The sequence below is a fragment of the Serinus canaria genome, chromosome 24, assembly GCF_022539315.1.
Source record: "Serinus canaria isolate serCan28SL12 chromosome 24, serCan2020, whole genome shotgun sequence".
NCBI lineage: Eukaryota > Metazoa > Chordata > Aves > Passeriformes > Fringillidae > Serinus > Serinus canaria.
The window spans coordinates 416,644-436,910 of record NC_066337.1 but is presented as its reverse complement, the minus strand read 5'-3'; the positions used below and the strand labels follow the sequence as shown (position 1 = coordinate 436,910).

The following is a 20,267-nucleotide window of genomic DNA, read 5'->3' as shown; positions in this document are numbered from 1 at the left end:
TGCCTGAACGAAGCCCGGCTTTCACACTCTATCCCCACTCCCTGGATTTGCCAGCGCTGGGATCGTTGTTAGTTACTATCAGTAACTAGCAGCTATCAGTTGCTTTTTAGTTGCTCACAGTGTGTAGTGGTGGGGTTCAGCCCAATCCGAGGTGTGCATTGGAGCCAATATATCAGTGCTAAATGAGTCCTGTAGAAATCGTCCTTCATCTTATGCTCATTGAAACCTCCAGTGTCTTTTTCATATGTTTGTGTGAGTACAAAGGAATTATTAGAAATATTGTGAAAAGGGAAAAAAATCTATAGAGGCACAGCTTTCTAGCCTAAATTCTCTTTTTCTTTGAAAGAACGTAGGTTATGTTATTTCAAGCAGCAAAGATGGGAAAATACTTGTAAAAATTTTGCCGACACCACAAATAAATACGCACAAACGGCTCTGCCCTGCACAGGCAGCACAATGAGCTATCAGGTCTTGACCATGGGCATTATAAAATTTCATAAGCAGACTGGTCTAATGTGGGCATTTAGAAATCCACATTAAAAGTAAAAATAGTATTCTTAGAATACATTCCAGATTTTTAAAAATATTTTTAAAAATCCCTTTCTCTGGTGAAGCAGGCAGTTTTCCAGATTTCTGTTCTTCCCATAAGGCCATACTTCCAATGGTGACACATAATGTGTCAAGACAAATTAGGTGATGGAGCTGCAACTTAAAAATGCATTTTTCCAAAACCCATATCTATTGAAAAATATTTGTAACGACTAATTACCAATAAAAATAATACCTATTTCAAGGTCATAGAATTATATTTTTCCTCTTTCTCTTTGCTGGAAATGTTCATTTTGCTGTTGTATTAGGTTGTGTTTAAAACCTCAGTGCCTGTCCTTTGGCTTAGGTTTGCTGGTTTAGTTTGAGGTTTTTTATTACTGAATATAAATAAGAAGCATCTTTTTAGCTCTTAGCAGAGCTGTGCTGATAGAAAACTTGCTGTTAGCGTACCCTAAGAGTTTGACAAGTAGAGTAATTCCTTGCTCCAAGCATAAATCTTCCTTCAACCTCAATATTTTGTAAATACTAGTTATTAAAGACACAGAAGGGATTAGGAGACTGGATCAGAATTAAGACCCATGATGACCAGCTTTTGGGAAGAAGTTTCATGGACAATTTGATCCTCCATCAACATTTATTTCTTCCAACCGATTTTTGCGTGACATCCCTTGCCTTCCCTAACTAATCGCTGACATATTTTATATAAGAACTAGTTGTTAATCAAGATATTGCTGACAAGGGAATTTTTGAGAGCTGATCCCTCACTACTGTGTAGTGAAAGTAGTGAAATTCAGTGCTTGGCCAAAATGACCTGAAGGGGTTTGGTGTGTGGCAGTGACGCAAGGAGCGCCTGATTCTGCTTGCAGACCTCAATCCACCAGGGTAAGGACACCAAGCCTCTTGGATTTTCTCTCTTTCTGTACAGAAAGAGGAAGAATTAGAAAAGAATTTTATAAGAAATTGTTTAGCACCCAAAAGGAATATTAACCTCGATATTATCAGTGTCCAGAAGCATGTACAACTACCTCAGCATAAAAATTATGGTCTGAATGTTACCTAATAGAGCCTAGGGATTTTGGATGGGTGAGGTGCTTCCTAGAAGCTTGTTTGACTCCCACCACCCCCCATTGAAAAAAAAGAGGGAAAATTTTTAAATACATAGTTCTGTAGTTAAATAGTTCATAGTTAAATACATAGTATTGTTCATAGTTAAATACATAATATAGCAAGCATTGTCTTTGCAAGGATGATGCATATTCAGTAAATAATAATTAATAATCCTTGTATGATTCAGCAGTGGATTGAGAGTGTTGCTAGTGAATCTCTTGTGGTTACTCTTCAATTAAAGCCTTATTTCTTTTTGTGCCTGGGATCTTTATTGAATTTGCCCTCAAGGTTTTGTTTCTAGCCCAAGCTCTGGCCTGTTCCTATGTCAGTCCAGATTGTGAATATCTGCTTCTATTGGACTAAGCTGTATGGAATTACAGCATTTGTGAAGTGAAGTACAGAGAGAGATTTACTTGTGGAATTAAAATCACAGGGGAAACTACTGTCAAATCCAGACTTCCAAACTGTCAGATTCTAAGGTGTACAGGCATAATTCAAGTCTTATGTGTATTAGGCAATGGGAATTTTTTTAAATGAAAGGAAACTTTTGGCTAAGAAATGGACAATAACACAAAAGATATCTAAATGTGAAAGAATTTGGTAAATACAGAATATAAATCCGTAACTAAACTGAAATAAAGTAAAAAACCAAACCCACAAAGACACACACACACAGAGTGGAAATAAACTAAAAAACTCCCCTCAAACTACTTGGGGGCTAAAGGCTGCAGAAATATAGCACTGTAGAAATACTGTATGGCATTTAACTTACTGCCTGAGTTTCCTTTGCCTCCGGAGTTAATAAGAAAGGGAGTGAGCACTTAGTCTCTTCATGATCTAAGAAAATGCATCTTAACCTAAACCACAGAGATTTGTTACTGTACCATCATAGCTTGGACTTGGGAGTGTTTGAAACTGATGGAGTGATGAGTAATGAGTTACTCCAGCTGAACATCTCCTCAGTGGCTTTTTCTCACGGCAGGAGTCAGGGTTTGAGAGGTTTTCATGGGCTAAAGAGTTAATATTTCTTTCATCTTGGGTGAAGTCAGAGAAGGCTGTTATGCCTTTATAATTTATTTAGAGCTGAAAGACATAAGATGTTGTACTTGTGCAGTGTGTGTGTTCAACAACATCCCTGGTTAAGTGAAGTGAGATCAGGAAACTTTGCTAGCCCAATAGAAAAGAATTTTTCTTTTGGCTCTGATGAATTGCTGAACATATAACTGAGTGCATCTGAATTGGAACAAAACAGATTTGTCTAGTAGAGGCAGAAGGTGGTGGAAGAAACATTTGGGACTCTTCCGGTGAATCTTGAAGTTGAAGATTGATTTTAGTTGTGAGAAGCGTTTGTGAGGTCTAATGCAAAGCTAATGCAATGTCGCCGGTCTAATGCAATGTCGCCGGGGAGATTTCCATTAAAGAGAGCTTGGAATAGGCCCCGACCCAATTTTTTTTTTTGAGAGAGAAAACTGTTCCATCATTAGTTGAAAGTTTGGTATATAAACATGTATTTATGTTTATTGAGCCAAAAAAACAAGGCTAAAGCAGTACCAGATCTGTCACAAAATGCTAGTCTAGGTTCAGAGCCATTATGATTAAAATTTTAAAGACTAGAAATATTTTCAGATGGTGATTAATGCCACTCTGCTTTATTACTTTTTGGGCTGTGATGGCTGAGTGAAAATAATATTTCTCTTGTTTCCCGATACCTATATATTTATTGGCTTTTTGTATTATGTCACCATTGATTAATTTGTATAAATAATGATACACTGTTCGTATGCTTGGTTTCTTACGGTGGTTGCCGACGGTTGCTTTTCACTGAGCAGAGTCCTATAGGAATCAATTTTCAAATTGCAATTTAAAATTTAATTTTTCAATTAAAAATATTTGTAGGCAAGCCTACTCCAATTCTAATTTGTTTCCTCTATTTGTATTATGTTGGTTTAGGGATAGATTTAGAATCCAGTTGCTTTACTGGTAGTTTTGGGCACGGTAAAGAATAAAAGGACACTGTCAGTGTGCAGTGTTACAAGGTCAAATTAGAAAACCTCCTTATTTATCAAAGAAACTAAAACAGTTTGAAAATTAAAACTAGGCTGGGGTGTAGAGGGGGAGTAGTGTGCAATCCCCGGTCTTAGTGGAATTTGTGACATTGTGCGTCAGTAATCAGTAATATTGGTCTTGGATGGACTCTTTAAACTCTCCAAATGGATTGAGATAGCTGGATTAGAAGGAATAGCGTTGCCTTCAATTCCAGAGTTCAGTTATTTCAGCAAAGTTAGTAATACAAATTGTTAATTGTCTGTGGTGTGTATTCATTTGTACCAGGCCCTATTCCAGCTCATTAAAAAACCCTCAAATTTGAATGTATCTTAGTGGTTTATAATTTAAATCCTAATGAGCAGCAGAGTAATTTATGTCTATGCCAAGGTTTTTTACTAGTCCATATCTCAGGTAGGGCTGTGCTGATTTCTCTTTATTTGCTGTACCAGAACAACACCCTGCAAAGCAAAAATATACCTTGGATCAGTGTGGCCTTATTTATTTTATGAGAGAATTGTCTGTTAAGATATAAAATATGTACAAGTGTTTTACGGGAGTTGTGCTGAAGAGGATTCTACTGCTATATGTACATTTAAAAGCTCCCTAACGTCAGGAAGTAAATGCAATTTTAAGTTTCTCCACTTGTGTTTTTGCTTTTTTGAAAATTTACTACCCTTCTTGCCAATCTGTGCAAAAAGTTTCCTTTAAAGAACATTAATAATTATTATGATTATTATTTGCTATTTTGAAATAATTTTTGGGATTTTTAGTTTGGTGATCGGATTTATTGGTTTGTTTGGGTTTATTGGGTTTTTTTTTTTAACTTTAATCTGTTCAGGATTTGTGTGGTTGGGACTTTAATGTAGGCAGGTGTCTAATATAGCATTGTTCAAATCTTGAATTCTTCTCTTCCAGTTCCTTGTCTGTCTTTTGTTGTTTTATCTTAGGATGAACTTGGGAGCTGGTTATTTGAAAAGGGTCTTTTGAACTGTCATTTTTCTCATATAAATGATATTTTCTGGATTAAATTCAGTGGTACCTGCAGCCGCAGGGGCCTTTGGGGAATCATTGCTTGGGAGATAAACTAGGAGTTTTCATTCTTCTGGTCGTCACCCAGACTCCTCAGCCTTTCTTACCATAGGAAACCATGGTGAGAAAGTAGATTTATTGTGAATTAAAATAGCTCAGTTTTTTATGTGCAACCTCACAACAAAAGATTCCTTCTGATTATCTTTTAAAAGGCCTTGTTACGGGCAAGGCTTGATTTTGCTGGGGGACGTTACTTAAAATTGGGGTGGAAGCCATTTCTGTCGCTCAAATACCTGCTGAATCTTTTCCTTTACATTGAACAGATTTTGTTATGGAATTCCTGGGGGAAGGCAAAAGGCTTGGGAAAGGAAAAAGGAATCCATGTAGTGCGTGTGTTTCAGCATGGGCAAAAATGAAATGCCATCCATTCATCGTGCTTCCAGTCTGGAACATGACAGCTGGATAAATCCCGTTGAATAAAGCTGATGTGGAGTGGTAGGGGCACCTTCTGCCAGGCTCATTCCCCGAGCCTGGCATCTGCAGCTGCGGTTGGATTGTCATTCCCCAGGACACTGCCGGGAATGCAGCGGCATCCCAGGAAATAGTGCAAGGTCTCAGAAAGAGTTTTCCTTCTGTGCTGTATGAAGTGAGTGCTCAGGAGATCTAAATGTCTTAAATGGCTCCTGAGTCCACAAAAAACCTGTGTCCCAAAATGTTAAGGGAAGCAGGCCAAAATGAATCTGTGTGTTAATACAAGAGGTGCCAACCTAAATTGCAAAGCTGAAAATGTCTCTGTGTGGAAATCTGCATTGCTACCAAGGCTGTTTGGGATTTTTGCTGATTATTTGTAAAAACATATGAATAAAAAAAAAAGATACTTTGGAAACTGCCTGTATTTATTTGGTTTAGGTTACAAAGATCAATAGAATTCTATAGTTGAGTAGCAAAAAGTAAAGGCAAAATTAGAAAGGAGTTCTATTAATCCTGAGAAATACAAAGTGCTTCCTCTATAGATGTCTTTGATCCAGTCTTTGTTAAGCTATTGAGTATTTTTAATAGATATAAGATAGTTCAGAGATAACATTTCTGCCTAGAAATGGCAGAAGGTGCAGTCACAGTTATGCTGCTGTTTGTGAGCATTCCTCTGAAAACCCAGAAAAGTCAGGATTTCCTGTCAGGACTGTGTACCTGCTCCTGTAGCAGGATTTATTTAGCTGCAACATTGGGAAAATCTGAGTTTTCTCAAATTCTCCAAAATTCCCTGTTAAAATTCTATTTTAACCCCACAAGGGAAAGCCTGTCTGTGGATGAGGAGCACTTTATCAACTGAGGTAAATGAAACAAACCTATGAACTAAAAGTGGATTCCTCTGTAAGTGCTGCAGACTGGGCACAACAGTGAATTTTAAGGAGCCTAGTGTTTTTCAGGGTAATCATCTTGGGGTTTAAGTGTTTTGATGTCTTTAGCAGAAAATCTAGTTCAGAAACACCAAAAAGTGGCATATGGGGGACAATAATAATGAGCTGGGTGATGATAAATGGATACTTAGAGAAATGCCTGGTATTTTTTCTGTTGGATTATATGCAGTACTAGATGTGGTATTTCAGAAGGAAACCCCAATTCGAGTCTGGAATTGAAAGCAGATCTCAGGACTGAGCAGAAAAATCTGTCTCTAAAGAAATTTCAGTGCTAGATATTAAAATATCTGTAACAAAGACTGACTTTTGCTTTCTTATCTCAGTACTGTTAATAGCGAATAAAAGGATTTCATGAATGGCAAAACTACAGTGAACAAACCAGAAGATCACACCCCAGTGATTGCAATAAAAGCTATTGTGGCAAGTAATCAGCATTGTGGTTGTGGTTGGGCATGAATAAGCATTGTGGAGGAATGCTATAATAGGAGGCATTAATGAATCTCAGATTCCATTGGGAAAATTGATACCTACGCCTCATTTTCTGAAGCCTCACAGCTGGCACTGAAGCACAGTTTAAATCTATCTGCACAGTGAGTTCAGTTTAAATTTATCACTTTCGTTAAGTGTCCTCAATTTGGCCACTGCTCATGGAGACTGCGCAGTGCAGACTGAGTGCCATTATTATTTTGAGGATTTTTTTAAACTTGCTTCTGTAGAATGCAGCAAAAGACCATGTCATCCTGTAGAATCAATGACTCTCAGCATTGCTGCCTTCAGGATAAGCTGGGCATGAACAGGGGCAAAAATCCTCACTGGGGAAGGTGAGAAAAAGGAACCGAGACTGTTTGGAGCTGATGTGTTGTGTGGAGCTCCTGTCACTCCACCAGACTTGGGGAGCAGAGCAGGGCAGTAACTAAAGAGACTTTGTATTTTTTCTTCTGTTGTGTTGAGCAGTACATTTCTTTGCCATCTGGGTGCGGTGACGGACAGCTCCTCGGATCACAGCTCTGGCAATGTATGGATCCACCTCCAGGATGGATTTTCTGCTGATGGGAGCGTTGTGAGCATGTTTGGGTGATGGAGCAAAATCTGTGCCTTTCCAGCTCAAAGTCACTTCCATGCCCTCTGTGCAGGCCTTTGGGGAAGGCACATTTGCATGGAATGCATACAACGGATGGCAGAGCCAGAACTGATGGTTAAGTCAGGAACTGAGCTCTGGAGGCACTTGCTCAATACAGTGGCGTAAGTTTTTCTAAAAAAACTGCTGGGCTGGAGAAAGGTTCTGCTCTGATTGCTCAGAGGATTTAATTACTTAATTCTGCTGATCTGTTTCTTCTGCTCAGCCCTTGGTAAGTTGTCCAGTGTTAGAAGTGACTGCAGCCCTGCTTGGAGCCACTGGAAACCTGGGTTTGCATTTGCAGGCTGTGTACAAAATCTCACCATATCCAAGTGAAAATAGTAGAAGTCAGAAAAATTGATCTTTTGGATTGTTGGCAGATTGAAGAAATAATTATTATGTGTCCTTTTCATTTCAGAACAAAGAAAATGTTGTAAATTTAGCTTGACAATTGAGAGGTTTAAAAAGTGTGTGTATATGTAAGATCAGATCAGAGAAAATACTAGATCAGGAATAAAATACTGAAAACTTGTCTTCTAAAGGCTGAAGCAAAACTTAATAGCACTTTCCTTTTTACGAGACATTTGGCAAAATAATGAAGCTACTTTCAGTATTGCAAAATTTTACTAATTTTTCAAGGAGAGAAAGTTACAACCAAATATTTCAATCATTCCTATGTAAGAATTGCTCCAGCTAGATTGCAGAACCCAGAACATGTTCAAGAGCTTCACTTGCTAGGAAGCAACAGTTCATTGGAAAATTCGGGACCTATTTTGTGCTCTCACTTGTATTTGTGTAAAGTCTGTAATAGAATAGGATCACAAGGACAAGCTAATGGGAGCTGAGCAGTGGAAGTCTGGTGTTATCCATTATTTCTTGGGTTCCCAGGATTGTGAGAGAATTTAGCTGAGAGATTTCTAGCCCGGAATTCCCAAAGCAACATTTTAATGACATCTTTAAAAATATAGAGATTTAGTATTAGGACCTGGCTAAGAAAGTAATATTTTCCATTTTTCAATATTTTCCCTTTTCCTCTCATGCACCTTTACATGTATGAGAGGAAATTCTTGGCCAGAACACAGCTCAGAACAACACCCAGACAACAGCTGCAGGTATTTCAGGTGTTTGGGAACAGGTGAGATCCATTTATGTAACTAAAGAGAAGGGTGAAGAACAGTCTTTCAAAAAAAAAAAAACATCTTCCTGAATACGGACCTCTGTACTCATATTCAAAATCTTCAGACTGCAGGTAGCACATCCAGAATACTTAAGCTCTGTCTAAAACACAGAACCTGAAAGAACCTTAAGAAACAAATAAACAAATCTGCTTTCTTTTTTATTTTCTCTCTTTTAAAAAAATCACACCTTTTTTTTTTCTTTTTTTTTTTTCTTTAAATGAAAGGAAAAAAAAACAGTTTTCCAGAACTTCCCATGCAACAAAATTACAGTTCCCTTTGGAGATGTGATAACAGAAAATTTGCAAATATATGGTCTTCTCCTAGCAACAATCTTTCAGTGACCTTAATGTGTTTGGATGTGTATGTTCAGGTCTTATCTTGTAAATTTTTTTACATGCCAGTGGTTTCTATTCATATAGTTCATTGTCTGACTTCAACAGGACAACTTGCAGAGAAGGGGTTGAATTGGAAGTATTTATATTTGCCCTGTGTGTTAGATAATCTTACTCCTCATTTTTTGGATTTTCATCAGAATAAGAGAGTTTTCCATGTAATCATTAAGTCATCTTTAAATACTTGGCCACCATTTGCCTTTGGATATTTCTTTTAATGATTATTTTGCAAGTCACAGAGCAGTTAATGGCTATGTTTCCTGCCAGTGGGTTGTTTGGTTGTTTGTTTTTTTCAAACTAGGATTTATTTCACCTTACAGGGATTGAATTTCATCTGAATTTAACTTTAATAGATATCTTGAGAATTAATGTTGAAGCAACAAGTTCCTGTACCTTTGAGTGTGCAGGTGCCTATTGCCACATCCAACATAGAGCTGCCTACGGTGATCCATTAAAAAACAGAGCTCTGTTGTGTAAGCGCAGAAGGATTGAAGCCACATGTCCTTTTCTTTTAGAAGATAGAGAAATGAGCATTATATGGTTCTAGTTACTTAAACAGGGTATTCTATGACAGATTAACCTGTCATCTTTGAAATGAAATTAGCAGTAGGGGTACTTTATTATGTATGTTGCACATAACATGATATGCCTTATGGAAAGCCTATTGCTCTGGATGGTGTTTCACCCTGTGGCTCAAAGAGGAAAAATATGAAAAGAAATAGAAAACAGTAATGTAATCATTGATAGAAAAAAATGATGAGAAGACTGAAGCAAATGGGATGGTTTTGTCCAAAGAAATTTTGTGAATGTTTGTGAACGCATTTCACTTCAACCTTCTGCCTGTTTTGTTCCAAGCCTCCTCTTGACAGCTTTGCTAACAGTTTATTTTGTTCCTGTGGTGACTAAGCCATGGAGGAGCTGATATTTGGAGGTTTCTGTGGATAGTAACAGGAGGTTTGGGGCTCAGCTGTATTGTGCTCTTGGCTTTCCTCAAACAGGTCTGGTTTAGGTGGCTGCGTATGTTGAAATTCTCCACCGAGGGTCAGGAAGCCGTGCCAGAAGTTAAAAGGATTGGTTTCACCTTGTTGCAATAAATTACAGAGCAATCATAAATGATAGGAAGGAGTTTGATGAAGTGGGTGAGGAACAATTGATGGATTACTTTAGTTAAAATTACTTAGAGCCCAGTCCAACTCCCACTGAAGTCAATTAAATTGTAGCTGGATCAGGGCCAGCATGAGTCAAATTCAATTATGCCTTAACTGTAAACATTTTAGAGCACATTACTGTAAGGTAGTTCAGCACTTAAATTACATTAAAACAAAAGCATTTATGAAATCCCGACTGATTTTATTTTATTTGTACAGTCCTATTAAAAGCCTTTTTCTTGTGGCTGAGACAGAGACCTCTTTGGCTGGTGCCTAATCCCCCCAGCACCTGTCTGTTGTGAAGAGTTGTCCCAGCCATTGGTACTGTAGATGAATTTATCCATCAGACTTGCTGCTGAAGTGATTGCATCAGAAGAGGCAGCGAAGAAAACTGAAAGGAGAATGTAGAAATCCTACTGCTGTTTCATCTAATTGTCAAGATTTAGAGAGCTTACTTGTGTAAGTATCAGCTCATAAATTAATGAAACTTTTACATGAGCTAATCTCAAATTCCAGAGCTGGAATGATTATGGGTTATTAATCTGTTTCTCAGCTGAACAAAGTACAGGATCCAAAATATCATTTAAAAAGAAATAATCTACATGATAAAATGGTGGATTTAGAAATGAGTCCAAGTATGGCAGTGTTTTCACAAAACTGGGCAGATTATCTTTTAAATCATTGTTATATTTGAAACTGTAATTCACATGGTTCCTTTAAGACAATTCATGTATTTTTAATACATTCAGCATTGATTCTTTTCATTTATCATCAGGAATTTTCTTCCTTGTCCAATTTCCAGCAGAGCCAGGGAGCAGCTCTGAGTTGCAGATGTAAGGTTTCCTGGCTTGCATTTGCCTGACTGTGCAGGGAATGTCTTGCACTGGGATCATTTCCATCTCTGGGTGAGCTAAATTCATCTCCGCACAGACGATCTCCCAGCCCATGCCAAGTCTGCAGGAGTGGAATTGATCTGGCTTGGTCTCTGTCCTTGTAGCAGCTGAGCTAAAATGAAAGATAGGGCCTGATCCTGGTTTTCAAGGCATGACATCAGTTTGGCTCTGTGAGAGGTTCTTTGTGGAGGATGGAGGTGCTGGACGTGTGTGGAAATGGAAAGCATGGATTTGACTACATGCCCAGTTGGCATGGGAGTGCTGGAGTGTCTTATTGCTGTGTACTTGGCTCCATGGACTGGGCTTTGGTCTGGAAAACTCAGTTTGGCAAATCATTTCCTTTTCTTTTGTGCTGTCACAGTTTTTGTAATTGTTTTGTCCTTTCTGTTTTCCTTGTTTTCTATTAATAGGGGGATCAATTAATAGCTTCCACTGTCACATTCTACTGAGTTGGCAACTATGAAATAGAAATTTGGCCTTCAGAGAAGGGAAAAAATGATACTCATCCAGCAGTTTTAATCAGGAAAATAGGATAGAGCTATGATAAACTTTAGTACAGGACTTCTAGGCACATATTCAACCACGGAAAAATACTGTTCCTTCTCTTCCCTGTCACAGAGCAAAATCACTGCCAGGAGAGCAATGAGACACTTTGACTGCAACTGGTGACTCTGTGGCTTTAATATATTTGAAAAAGCTGATTTCTGTGATCCAGGCCTTATTTCTCCCTTTTCAGCATTAGCACAATTAATCATGATACAACTTGTAAAAATGCATTCAAATCAGTTGGCAGATTTTGAAAACCTGAGAATTGCTGTTCCCTCCTCACAGACACTGCTCAGCACAGCCTTGGCTCACTACCAAGCTCAGCTTTGGGGGTACCTTTGGAAAAGCAAACCCATCAATAAAGCTCTCACCTGCTCTTGGTTTTTATCTCTGAGCTTCCACCCACAAAACAAAAGTGGTGCTTTCCTGTAGTAGATTACAGGATAGAAAATTCTTTTGGCCGTGAAGGATACTGAGAAGCCTTTCATTCGTCACAGTGTCTTGATGGTGACTTCAGTTGAAGTAAACCTTTCCTTTAGAAGAAATACCTTGGGAAAACTGACAGTTCTTCTACTTCTAGGAAGTAGAACCATGCTGAATTTCTGAGTACTTCAGGTGTGATTTTGCCCTGTGCAGGGCTGGGAGTTGAACTTGATGATCCTTGTGAGTCTCTTTTAACTCGATATTTTTTGATTTTAACTCCTTGCTGATGATTTGCTGGGACGTATCCCACTCTACTCTGAACCAGTCATGCCTATGAAGCATTCACTGAGTATTTCTTACATATAGAGTAAATGATAATGGAATTGCTGCCACCACCCATTGCCGCAATGTTAATTAACTGAAAAATCCACCCAGAAGAAAGTTAAGGGTTCATTTCCAGTACCTGGTGTGTAGCTTTAGTGCAATTTAAAATATGGTGGACTATTAATTTGTCTTCTCAAAATGTTTGTTTTCCCCAAAGCCAATCATGGGTCATTTGCCTCCAGTAATTGATACCAACACTGGAAATATTTGTGCAGTTGATGACAAACTTAAGTGTTTGACAAATTATCAACTCTGGTTAGCCTAGGGCCAGTTCACACCTCAGGAGAAAATTCTAATACACACCTCATTTAGTTTTTCTCCACAAGAGTTTTCTTCATTTCAGTGTTTCACTTGTTACAGCTATCAGTAAATAGTGGGGCTTAGGTACTTTTGCCTGCTGCATGGATGTCCAAATACTGCTTTTCTCAAGGCCTCTGGATTTTCCTTGTGTCCCCAATTATTATGTTCTCCTTGAAGTCAATAGAAGTTTTGGGTGTGTAGAAAAAGAATAGGAATTGCATCAGACTGTAAATAAATGTACATTTTATGAGCATTTATTTATCTGGCAGCTTGGGACACACTGTGTTGGGAGCAGGGATAACTGAGTTCCCTGGGCTCTACAAAACCTTAACTGAGTTAAGGTTTTGCAGAGGCCAGGGAAGAGCTGAGAGCTTTGCAGGCAGTGCTTTGTGCTTGGGCCATCCGTACTTGGCTTTGTCCTTGAATTCATATGTGACATGGAGCCAGTTGAATTCCTCATCCTTCCCATTTTTTAAAGAAAAATGGTGGTTCTTTACACATTAGCATTTTAAACTCCTTTGCTAAGAAATGCAAGAAAAGCCCAAAGTCATATGGTCAGTGGGGACTATGTATGTTTAACTGTGTTCTTCCTGAGTTTTAATTAAGAACAAGTAAAATCCTGTTGTTTTTTCTCAGCAGAGGGAATTCTGTAGGAAGGAAGAGACTTCCCCACAAATCACTGAAAGATAGGTGTTAAGACAAACCATGTTTATTACTTTGCAAGAGTTTCAACTCTTTCATCTCCATTTTTCATCCATCCTTTGACTCTTACTGGATTTTTACACTCAGTCCATGCCCTGTAGGGTTCTTCAGTTTGCTCTTTTGCTATCTTCCTTCCCTTATCTCCCCTTGAGCTCTTTGTTCCCTCAGCACAAACTGCACCTGAGAATGTTCAAGTTGAAGTCGAACTTTTGAACCCATGATGTCAGGTTGGTTTGGAATTAAGCAAAACCAGTTTGCCTATCCCTCACTGAAAAAGGGTTAATCCTCTAAACTATTGAGAGACAAGGGCAGGGAATTGTGAAAGGAGCCCCTGTTTTATAAGCATTTGTATTGCCAGTGCTTGAATGCCCATAATAAGCAGGTTGTGCTGTGATTAATGACTGTGTTTTACATGCTGACGATGGATGATGTGTCTCATTGGAGAAGCCATTTATTTTTATTCAGGCTCCTCACCCCAGCAGCACTGAAAATGAGATGTTAACGTCCTGGTGGCAGTGTGTTTCATTCTCAGCAGTTTAATGAAAGGTGACCTACAGAGAGAGGAAAATAATTTAAATTTGCCTTTCCCTTGCCTCCTTTTAATGTGTGAGAAGACAACTCATGAAATTATATTTTCATACGGGATTTTTCTTTTTCTTTCAAGATTCTTACTTTGTTCCCTCTGAATTGGAAACAAGTAGGAATATGTTGTCATTCTGAAACTTTATGCATTTGGAGGGGGCAAGCTATTCAAATGCCTTCAACTTTTTTTTCTTAAACTTATTTTTAATAAAGAACTAAAATAATTTGAAACATTTAGATATTTGAGCCAATTTTTGTAGCAGATTATAAATTTCTGATTTTGCTGCAGTTTCAATTGCACTTTTCCCTCTACTTTGTCATTTTGTATACATAAAGGATGCAGTGGTAGAGTGTTTGTGGTGGTTGGAATAGACAGAGTGGACACAGAACTCATCTTTTTATTAACCAACTATATATTTATATCCATATATCAAGTCTTTAACTTCTGTAGAATGGCTTTAAGTAAGGAGGAAAAAGACTTTTAAAAGTACTTTTTAATTAATTGGATAAAATCTGTTTCAAGGCAGTGAAACAGGATGCAGCATCCGAGCAAATCTTTCAAAAAATGAAAGCCCTTGGATCTCCTTCCCATCAGATTTCCTGTGATGGAATCAGGGACAGCTGTGGGCAATGCATCAATACTTCAGTAGAGAGGAAAAATAGGATTTAAAAAAAAATTAAAATTGAAACAGTTTTTCATATGAGGTTCACCAAATATGAATTAAAGGCTCTTTTGAGTCTCAGAATTGAGCTCAGAAGCTCCCTCAGAACTATCACACCATTGCTGAGCAGGGCATACCAATTCCCGTGATGGGTCAGCAGTGTTGGGTGTTTTCATCAGAGAGCAGTAAATGCCAATAATTGCCTAAATTCTCTGGACAGTTTAATAACATTCCATGTGGGATACAGCCCCTATTTCAGAGCTTAATGAAAACACAGTGTAAAGATATTGTCTGTTTGCACATGGAAATGCCAAATGTAATATGTGTTTCATCCCAGCAGAGCCAACTCAGAGTCTGGTAGTGGTGAGATTTGGGGGATGCATAAAATATTCCCTGCAGAATTATTTAGATCAGCATCACATTAAAATTGGCAGGGATGGCTGATCCTGGGCAGAATGTCTTTCTTGGGTGAAGAGAACTTTTTTAAATTGAGCTTAAAAAAGCCATTTTTGTTGGAAAAGCCACATGCTGTATCTGTGCCTGTTATTGGAGGACTTCCCCTGGAAACATCACTGCTTGCACAAGAACAGGACACGTGCATTGCTTCAAAATTAACATACATATTAATGGCACATTAAGGAATTTCATAATTGTGTGACACAAAAGAGAGTTCTCAACACAGCACTCATGCAACGTATTAATGGGCAATGTCTGCAGTGAGCTGGAAGATAGCAACACCTCTGCCTCCTCTCATGGCTGCTGTTTAGTCCTTTCCAGACCATATCACTGGTGTGGTTGGTGTTACTGCCCTCGTTTTGCATGTGGGGAAAACAGAAGTCCAGTGGGATTCAGGGAGTTGGCTGAGACTGACCATTAAGGCAGTGCCAGGGATGGAAATATTGTGCCTGAGGTCCTCTTTCCCCAAAATCTACATCCAAGTGAACAGAACTTTGTTCGTTTGGTTCTTTTATGGGACAGAGTAAAGTTGGTGGGAATGTGACAATATCCCCATTAGCCTGGAGCTGTTTCTTATGCTAGTGGGAATTATACACCCACCTACACATGAAGGGAAGAAAGGGCTGTGTTGTTTTTTCCCTATTTTATAACTGGCATTGGAATGAGATTATGAATTCCCAACATCCATGTGGAACACAGCAACGTGGCATGTCCTGGTGACAGGGGCTGTAGGAAACTCAGAGGAGAATCCATGAATGATGAAACCAGAGGTGGCTGATAACCAAAGGTTTGACTTCAAATCTTAGATTGAGGGAGGGTTTTCCATTTGGATCCCTAAATTTCCCACTTTGATCCCTAAATCAGAGCATTCCCAGGGGCATGTCTGTAGTTCTGGATTGGAGCTGTTTGCAACAGTTGTCCTTCTAACATTTCTGCACATAAGGGCATTATTTAACATTTAAGACTGAATTTGAGCACTGTAGAAACCAAATTCCATCCATTATGATTAATTAGGGCCTTATCTCCACCTGAAGTCTAATCTAAATTTGTCTGGAGATGTGAAAACAGTGTTTCTTCCTATCAGAACAGAAAAAAAAAAAAATCACACAGACAAATGTTGGGCATGAGTGAGAACTTGCATTTGGAGATCATCAGATCATGGAATTTCAGAATGGTTTGGGTTGGAATCTCATCTAGTTCCAGCCATGGGCAGGGACACCTTCCACTATCCCAGGTTGTTCCAAACCCCATCCAGCCTGGCTTTGGGCACTTCCAGGGATGGGGCAGCCTCAGCTCCTCTGAGCAGGCAGAGCTCAGGACTCAGAGCTCACTCAGCTCACCAGCTCACTCAGAGCTCGCTCAGAGCTCACTCAGAGCTCACCAGCTGGAATCTCTGGCACATCCTTCTGTCAGGGCTCTGGTATGGATGCTGGAAAAAACCTTATCATCACTTTTCTGGCACATATCTGCTTTCATCCCTCCAAAGTGCTTTGCAACTCTGAGGCTGGAACTCATGGAACTGCTTATTCTGTATGTGTCCATTTGGGGACTGCCCATCCTTGAGACATTTTTTGAGATTAGATGAATTTCTGTGAGAGTGAAACTTGCTTTGTGTTTCAGCTGAAAAACTTCAATATGCCACTGCCTCTGGAATGAACACAATGGGTCTTGGCTCCCATTAATCAGTTTGCTGGGAGACTGGGGTATTACTGTTGGGAGCATCCACCTCTCCATGTCCATATGGGACACTCATGTCTGCAGGCAGAGGTGGAGATGGAACCATGACTGATGGTTCTTGCAACATCCTCAGCTCATGACTGACTTTATGTAATACAGAGAGTCCTGAAGTCAAGGAAGCTGCTTCAGAAATGAAGCTGCCAGGACTGATTTTTATGCTGTAGAATCGTTGGCAGTGAAAAGTTTCTGTAAACTGGAAATCCAGCTGTGTATTTTCCCCCATCCAAAACGTGAAAGCTTAGTTGTCCTAAATTCATTCTCTTTTGGTTAAGATTGGATCTGTAAGGTGACATGGGTGTGCTGTTACTCGATGTGCAGAGGATTAAAATAGCCATGCCCTGTGTTTATGGAAGCTGTGACATAGTCAGCTTACTCAAACAAAAATATCAGGTTTGGAGAAAATCCTCTTCCAGGGTGCTCTAGATTCTGTTAACAGGGTTTCAGCTTCCTGGAATAACGCTGGGATGTCCATTATGCTCAGCTTTGTTCCCTGTGCGTGTCTCTCCTCCTTACCCCAGCCACCAGAGCTGGGTTAAGAACACTGATCTAATTGTCAGCCACAAAGGACAGGCAGGCTGTGAACAAAACCTGCTCATGTATCATTTGCATCCTTCTAAATTGCATTGTTTGTGCAGCTGTTCAGCCAAATTGTCCAGAGTTTATTTTTGTCCATAGAGGAAACAGAGATGGGTTTTCTCTGTGTTAGGGCAGATGCAAAATCAAAGAATCATATATGCAGCTCAGAGAGACCAAGCTCTCTCCTAAATGTGTCCTGATGGGGGCAAAATTATTAATAAAGCAACCCTTGAGATTATAAGCCACAGCTATAAGAGGGAGAAGCTTTGCCAAAATGTGACAGGTCCATTTCAGGTTAACACTGGCACTTGCTGAAGTCCCCCTTTCATTTCAGCAGGGAGGAAAAGAGCAGGATGTCTGTGTATTTTAAACACTGATCCACTATTCTCTTGAGAAGGAAAAAGTGTTTTCCAAAAGGTCCATCAGGCAAAATTTACACAGTCTGGTGTTGAGAAACAATTGCACTCTCTTTCTTCCCATGTCACTCTCAGCAGTGTGTTTTAGAGCCTTGGGGCAGGAAGAGGTAGTGATATTTATGGCGAGCTTTCTGCTGGAGCTTACACAAGGGTGGGCTTGAGAAACCTGAAGAGTGCTTTTGTGTGCACAGCCAGTTAGCTGGCCAAGGCTGGTGTTTGCTTATGGATGCTGTGATAATAATTAACCAAGCAGGAAGCAAGGGACTGATTGATTTATGTGTCCATGGTATTGTGTGTTTGATCTTGGCTAGAAACTGTGAAATCCTCAGAGAAGGCAGAATCGCTTGTCGGTTGTGTGAGGATGTAAGAATGGCCACAATGTGTTGGCCCAAGGGCCATATAGACTCAAAGCTTGGGCAGTGGCCAGGAAGAGATGCCTGGGGAGCAGAACAGAGCACAGGACAGGACTTACCCTTCTATCAAATTCCACCCCCTCAGCTAGGACAAGCTTCACCATCAAAGTCCAAATCTTATTCAAATCTTATTCCGTGACCCGTGACACCACCTGGACAGAGGTATCGATTTGGCCTCTCCCAGTGTCCCATGATGTCTGGTCATGTCTGGCATTGGTAAATTGTTGCAGCTTAAGCTGAGACACCCTCAGAGTTCTGGTGCTGTGCTCCCCCTCCGTTCCCAATACCCAAGACCAGAAACTTCCTGTAAATCCACCCCTTAGAGCTGTTCCATTCTCTCATCCTTTGGCTGCTCCACATGTGAGGTCTGGATCAGTGGATGATGAGTTCCAGTGCTGAGCCTTCTCCTCAGTGATGGAGGGAACTCTTGACTGAACTATTTAACATGACTCAGTTCAAAAGATGATTTTCAAGCTGAAGTTGACTTAGTGGACCCAAAGTGTCCCTTGGTGCAGATCTGGGCAGGGAGCTGGCAGATTGTATCCCAGAGCTCCCCTGCACTGCCTGAGTGTTGTTGTTTATGGAGATGTGCTGGTGTTTATTTCTCTGGGATTGATGTAGCCCAGACTTAGAACTCCCTCCAAGTTCAAGCAATAAGGGTCTGGAATGGAGGTTCACTTCCAAGCCTGCCTTCCCTTGGGAGCTGTTGAAGTCACGATGGCCTTGGGCCCATGTATTAATAATAAATATTAAGGCAGATCTGCTTGTGTTCAGGGCACCTCCTTTTCCACTGAGTAGAATTTAAAGGGCTCATCAGCTAAAGATGTGGAATCCCAGACAGAGACCCTTTTGTGTAGCCTTAGACAATGAGCAGGACCTCTCTGAGCCACGCTCAGGTTGGCTGGAGGGGGCAGGTTTGTGTCAAGGGGGCCCCCATCCAAAAGGCAGGTTGTCATTTCAGTATGTGAAGCAGAATAATTCAAAGTACAGAAGTGGTATCTGTTCTGATTCATTCTCTGCCGATGAAGCCGTAGTGCCATTACATTTGCCACAGAGGATTTCTTGAGTGCTAGCCAAGTAGATTCTTTAAATGCTTCTTTAAAACAAAATAAATCTTCTTTATATATAAATTTTCCTCTTCACTGAGGATCTGACAAGGTCCTGGCACACTCCTCTGCTTGACTGACAGCCTGGAAGAAAGGCTGCTCTGTGCAGGGACAGCAGCCTTTAGCACCAGGTGCTGCTGGCTTGTGTCTTTCCAGCATTTGGGAATAAACTTGGTGGCTGAGCACTGTTATCCCAGGATATCCCAGTGATTGCCCCAGGGTAGCACAGCCAGTCCTTTCCACTCCAGCTTCAAAAGGTGCGTTGCCATCTTCTCCCCCCCTTGCCGCCCTGAACAAAGCCAGTTTGTCAGAATGGTGATCACCAGCCCTGCCAGAAGATCTCTGGTGCCACCCTCCAGGGATCTGGCATCCCTGGAGACACTGCTGCTCTAGATGAGTTTTGGATTGTGTTTTTAAGATGAATAACTGCCCCACATCCAGCCCTGTTCAAGGCAAGGTGCCTGTGGCAGCAGGGAATGAGACAAGTCTTGTTCAGGGAGGCTCTCAGGCCTCTCAGCTGTTCAAGGCCAATTACTTACTGTGTGCAGGACCTTAAACACACAGAAAAGTACAATATGAATATCAAATGTCATTAATAAGTAAGGATTAGTTATTTTTCTGTTGGTTTTTGTGGATGCCTGCAGCATGCACGCTTTGCATAATTCAAACTTACTCATTGCTGTTATTATTGAGAAGAAATACAGCAATTTGTTGATAAATTGCTAATGGAGACAGACTTACAATGGAAAATCTGGATCCTACAGAGCTGAGAAAATTTCCCATGTGGCTTTGAAATTGGGCTGAACTCAGCCACAGCTCCAAGTGTCCCAGACCACAGGAAGCAGAAGCTGGAGTTGTGTCCAGCTCCAGTCATCCCTGTGAAGTTGTACTGATATTTGCAGAGTGGGAGATGCTTTGGGGAGGAGCATCTTTTAAGTCAACCTCCACCAACATCAATGGTTTTGTCTGCAACAGATTTAGCTAAAAAACTGATCCCCCCAAAAAGAGTGATTGAAGAGAAAAGGGACTGCTCTCTTAGGGAAGGTTAAACACGACTCCTGGTTGAGCCCAGGTTTTCTCCCACCTG

At 40.1% G+C, this 20,267-nt stretch overlaps 1 protein-coding gene across 1 annotated transcript in view; it reads left to right on the top strand.

The window, feature by feature from the left end:
* The window catches only part of BARX2 (BARX homeobox 2), a 33,065-nt gene that overhangs the window by 322 nt on the left and 12,476 nt on the right, over window positions 1-20,267 (top strand). The window lies entirely within an intron of this gene.